The following is a 6164-nucleotide window of genomic DNA, read 5'->3' as shown; positions in this document are numbered from 1 at the left end:
ATTTATTTGTGTCTTTACCTGTAAGTCCAGAGTAAACAAATATCTTCCCCTGACACAATACTAAAAAGCACTCGGAGATGCATAACAATTAGCATCCCACTCTCCCTCCATCTTCCTTGCCTGTTGCTGCAGATGAACGTTATCGTACCACTCGTCGCCTACAGCAAATGGCAGTGCATAAAACGCTAATAAAATACCCCAACGATTATATATACTCAACAAACTGCAGTGGGAGGAAGGATGCGAGTCATTACACAACACGAAAGTAATAACACAACTTCTTAAAACACGAGGCAAGACGAGAAAGCCTTAATCGTACGCGCCGGGTGAGTAGGTCGTAATGTGCGTCATGGCTTTGTTTATGATTATCGTACGAGGGGAACCACAAAGTGATGTACTGCTGGGAATTATGTCGTGCAAGTGAGAGTGTACTTTGAAGTCAGTGTTTTCGTGTTGTTTTCCTTCTTGATAATAATAATAATAATAATAATAATAATAATAATAATAATAATAATTCCTGTCTGTTTTGAAGATAATTATCACAGCTGAAGATCAAATAGAAAATAGTGATAGAAATATATAAAAATACCATTGACATTATTACTTCCAATATATATCTGAACTTGGACGTGATTCCCCATAAGTTATAGAGGATTTATGACAAGTATATTTTAGTTATATGGCTGATGTCTGCTTCACTGCCCTGTAAAGTTATATGACTCAACATTTATCGTCAGTTTTATCCGTTTGAGAGATTTTATCCATAGTTTTATCTGCTATTACTTGGGATGATATTATACCAGTGTTAGTAGTTAATTATGTTTAACCCCTAGAGTACGATGACTTGAGTACGACGACCTTAACCCTTTGAATACGATAATTTTTAACCTCTTGAGTACGATGACTTTAACCCCTTGAGTGCGATAACTTTAACCCCTTGAGTACGATAACTTTAACCCCTTGAGTACGATGACTTTAACCCCTTGAGTACGATGACTTTAACCCCTTGAGTATGATAACTTTAACCCCTTGAGTATGATAACTTTAACCCCTTGAGTACGATGAATTTAATCCCTTGAGTACGATGACTTTAACCCCCTAACCTAACCTAACCTCCAAGTAACATTACAGGCCATTTAATCATTAGGTGAAATAAGCTGAGTGGGGTGTCTAATCTTCAGGTGATCCCATTGCTTTGAGGAATCGAAAGAATAAGTTAAGAGTGAAATGATAAGAAGGAAAAGGTAAATACACGGATAATTAATTACCTTAGTGATTGAAGGTGTATTAATAACAGGTAGTTTAAATAGACACTAAATTATAAAGTGTATGTTATTCATGTATGATTTTCTCAAGGTGACACACTTGTAATTTGGAAATGATGATTGAACCCGTGTGTGTGTGTGTGTGTGTGTGTGTGTGTCTATTAAAGCTTTACTCACAGTTTTCAGTCACTTTGTTCATAAGACTCTAAATGAAACACACATCATATTACTGAAAACTACAGTATGCTCAAAAATATGAGCACACACACACACACACACACACACACACACACACACACACACACACACACACACACACACACACACACACACACACACACACACACGGCTCTTTCATTGAACTCAGGCAAAACACCATAAAGTGCTCGTTAATACAGATAGTAAAGTGCTTTGGCAATACCTGAGAGTCTTTGATTAAATTATGAGTGACTCCCTACACGGTAATTACCTGAGTTAATTAACCTTGCAAAGTGGTGCTGTGACAGATTACCGCGTCAATGAGCTTAATTAGTGTTTACGTGGTGGTTTGAGAGCAAGAGACAGAGAGACAGATGTGCAAACAGAAACTGACAGTCAGATGGACAGGCATACACAGATATATACACACGCACAGAGAGATGATGATGAGGGAAGAACGAGAAGACGAAGGGAGAAGAGGAAGAAGAACAAGAAAGAACAAGAAGAATAAGAAGAGGAGGGAAGGAGAAGAAGAAGATGGGGGGAAGAAGAACAAGAACAAGAAAGAACAAGGAGAATAAGAAGAGCAGGGAAGGGGAAGAAGAAGAAGATGGGGGAAGAAGAACAAGAACAAAGAAGAAGAAAAGAACAACAAAAACCAGAAGATAAGGAATAACAAGAACAAGAACACGTGGTGATAATGAGGCAAAAAGAGAAAGAACAAAAGATTAATGAAGAGAGAGAGAGAGAGAGAGAGAGAGAGAGAGAGCTCACCATCAAAACAGACAGACAGACAGACAGACAGACACAACCGCAGGGAATTGGAGAAAAGTTTGGACGGAGTTTTATCTCACTAATATTTACAAACCAGATGCCGGTATCAGAAACTTTAGACATACACACATTCATACAGTCTATACATACACATTCTACTTTATACATACACACATTCATACAGTCTATATATACACATTCTACTTTATACATACACACATTCTTAGTCTATACATACACATTATACTTTATACATACACACATTCTTAGTCTATACATACACATTCTACTTTATACATACACACATTCTTAGTCTATACATACACATTTTTAAACTATACATACATACATGAGTACGTTATAATTTATGCGTACACATTCTTCAAGACGATATTTTTAGGAGTGTATGTCTCCCACAAGCGAACCTGTCCATATTTTAGTAGCTATCAAGATAATGAGTTTGGTTATGGCGTTGTTGCTCTCATTCAACCGAGATAGGGGAGGAGGAGGGTAGGGGAGGAGGGGGAAGTATTGTAGTGAGGAAAAGAAAAGTGTGAGAGAGGGAGGGAGAGAGAGTAGAAAAATATTAGAGTTAAGACTAAGAAAGAAGGAAGGAAGAAAGAAGATAAAAGGGAGGGAGGAAGGGAAGGAAGAAAAAAAAATGAAGAGAGAGGTGCTCGGGGAGGGAAGAAGCGAGAGCGGAGGGAGAGGGAGGAAATGGGGAAGAGAAGGAGGAATTGAGAATGTGAGAAGAAAGAAGAGAGGGATAAAGAAAGAAAAAGGGAGAGGGAGAGAGAGAGAGAGGTAAGAAGGGAGGCAGGAAGGGAGAGAAGAAGGGAGAGAGGGCGTGTTTGCCGGAGTTTCTGGTTTATAGCCTCACACCATAACATACGAGCCAGCTGGCCCCAAACACCAACACCACACGTCCTTCCCTCTCTCTCTCTCCCTCCCCCCTCTCTCCCTCCCTCCCTCCCTCCCTCTCTCTCTCCCTCCCTCTCTCCCTCCTCCCCTCCCTCCCTCTCTCCCTCCTCCCCCTCCTCCCTCCTCCCTCCCTCTCTCCCTCCTCCCTCTCCCCACTTCGCCCTCCCTGCCCTGTATATTGTTCCTTGCTGTGATCAACACCTGCAACACTCTCTCACCATCACCCTCCAGAATATAACCCGCGCTTGTGTACTGTATTTTAGGATAGTGTCTCTCCCTCTCTCTCTCTCTCTCTCTCTCTCTCTCTCTCTCTCTCTCTCTCTCTCTCTCTCTCTCTCTCTCTCCTCTCTCTCTCTCTCTCTATCAACAATCAATCTATCTCTTTTTCCTTCATTCCTTCCTCCCTTCCTTCCTTTAATCAGAAGTAGTAGTAGTAGTAGTAGTAGTAGTAGTAGTAGTAGAAAGAGAGAAATTTCCTGTCTCCTTGCATAACTTATCACCGTGTAATTGTAACCAAGTGTACGGCTCTGGTGGTCTTCAGGTCACTCGGTTATGGCAGGACAAAGGCAGTGTATTTAACATGGGCCAATGTGTGTATTGTATAAGTTGATATATAACGAAGGAACCAATAGAGGCGGGTCGTCAGAAACACTGGGTAACTGGGTGTGTATTGAGGAGATAGGGGGGGGGGGAGAAGTGAGAGAAGGAGGGGTAAAGGGTGAGAGAGAAAGTACGAGGTGGAGGGAGATAGAGAGAGACAAAGGAAGCATTCTTTACTCTCTACTTTCTCTTTCCCCCCCTCTCTCATTTCACTAATTTATTCTCTCTTTCTTTCTTTCTTTCTTTCTTTCTTTCTTTGTTTAATATTACCTGTTTCCTTCTTTCTCTTTATCTACAATCGTATTTTATTTTGTTCTCAATTATTCCTTTCTTTCTCTTTTCCCCCTTCCCACTAATAATTCTTTCTTCCTCCCTATAACATTCTTCATTCTTCCCCTCCCTACCTCTCTCCGTTTTTTGACATTTTCTTTATCTTCCACTCCTCCTTTCTTCCTTCCTCCCCCCCCCTCTCTCTCTCTCTCACCAAGAAGGGTCTTATTGACGTGAACAAAGAGTAAATGATTATATGTTTTGACTGAGATCAAGCGCAGTGAGGACACGGAGAGAGAGAGAGAGAGAGAGAGAGAGAGAGAGAGAGACGTAGGGAGCGAGGGTAGAAAGAGAGAAGGAGGGGTAGAGAAAGAGAGTGAGTGAGAGAGAGAAAGGAACGTAGGTAGGGAGGGTAGAAAGAGAGAGAGAGGAACGTAAGGAGGGTAGAATGAGAGAGGAGTGGTGGAAAGAGAGAGAAGGAGGGGAGAGAGAGAGAGAGAGAGAGAGAGAGAGAGAGAGAGAGAGAGAGAGAGAGAGAGAGAGAGAGAGAGAGAGAGAGAGAGAGAGAGATTGCAAACTTCCATTCAAATTTCTTTTACGTGGACTAAAACATATCCTAATCAGATGAACATTAAAAGAATAAATACAAATAAAATAAACCTAACTTAAACCTATCAGGAATTTGAGAAGAGTGACTGGCGCGAAAGTCTTAACCCAGGAAGCGTGAAACATCTTGAGGCGGATGAAGTGAGAAGTTGTTATCAGTCACTCAGAGAGATCCTACTGACGAAGGCCACGCCGGCGACGATGCTGAGGGAGAGTTTTTTTTTCTTAATTTCTTTCGCTGATACAAGATTTTTTTTTCATTTTTTTTCTTCAAATTATTTCACCGATATAAGACGATTTTTAATGTGTTTTTAGTATATTTTTTAGGAGTGGTATTTTTTTTATATGTGATTAATCGGGTCGGTTTTTATGTTGCTGGGGATATCGGCTCAAGTGGAATCGTTTTTTTTTTTCATCAGGGGAATATCGGGTCTGTAGGGATCATTGGGAATATGGGAATCTGTTTGTAATCTGGGAATTTGTTGGTAATTTGGGAATCTATTGGTAATCTGGGAATCTGTTGGGTTTTCTGGGTATCTAGGAATATGTTGGGTAATCTAGGAATCTGTTGGGTAATCTGGGAATCTGTTGGTAATCAAGGAATCTGTTTGGAATCTAGGAATCTGTTGGGTAATCTGGGAATTTGTTGAATATTGATTGCCAGTGTTGACATGGTCGTGTTTAGGTTATTTAATGTTGTTTACTCTTAAATTGACCCGAGTATCACAAAGGAAATGTAAGTAATAGTAGTAATGGTGTGTGTGTGTGTGTGTGTGTGTGTGTGTGTGTGTGTGTGTGTGTGTGTGTGTGTGTGTGTGTGTGTGTGTGTGTGTGTGTGTGTGTGTGATCTACATACGCGAGTGTGGACAATTTACCAGCCTGTGTGTATATGTTATTCATAAACGCATTCATCGATTCTATATCACTTCATTTTGAATTAATTTTGAATTAATATATATATGTATGTATGTATGTATGTATATTTGAGAGACGACCCGTGGTGTAATTGTTAGCATGTTCGTCTGGCTAGTGAGTGGTCCTGAGTTTGATTCCCGAGCAGAGTGAATCTATGGACGAGTTTCTTTGTGCCATTTGCCTCTGTCTCCCCAGCAGTAATTGGATGGTAATTGATTTCCGGGTCGTGTTCTGGAAAATGGTTAGCCAGTGCAGTTGGGTGAGTGTATAGACAGCATCCATTAATACACACATGTGACGTATAGTATATTCCTTCATACAGAATTCATGTGAATGTATATATTACCATGTATAGACGTGTATATAACCCCCACAGTTGAATATGTATGTATGTATACAGAAATACATACATGTTTTCAATCGATAGGAGTATACACATTGACAGACGTGTGTAAAGTTATTATTAAAATACAATCATTCTTTATTGGATATACAATCTGCGCCTCAGTATACCAGATTTATACGTGCATATATCATGAGTATTGTTGTGTGGGGGGGGGGGTGTATAATTCATACCACAGTTAATGGAGGTTACAGCTGTGTATTCCTCCGTGT

This window comes from Homarus americanus, unplaced genomic scaffold (genome assembly GCF_018991925.1).
Source record: "Homarus americanus isolate GMGI-L3 unplaced genomic scaffold, GMGI_Hamer_2.0 scaffold55, whole genome shotgun sequence".
Taxonomy (NCBI): domain Eukaryota; kingdom Metazoa; phylum Arthropoda; class Malacostraca; order Decapoda; family Nephropidae; genus Homarus; species Homarus americanus.
Note: the sequence above shows the minus strand (reverse complement) of the source record.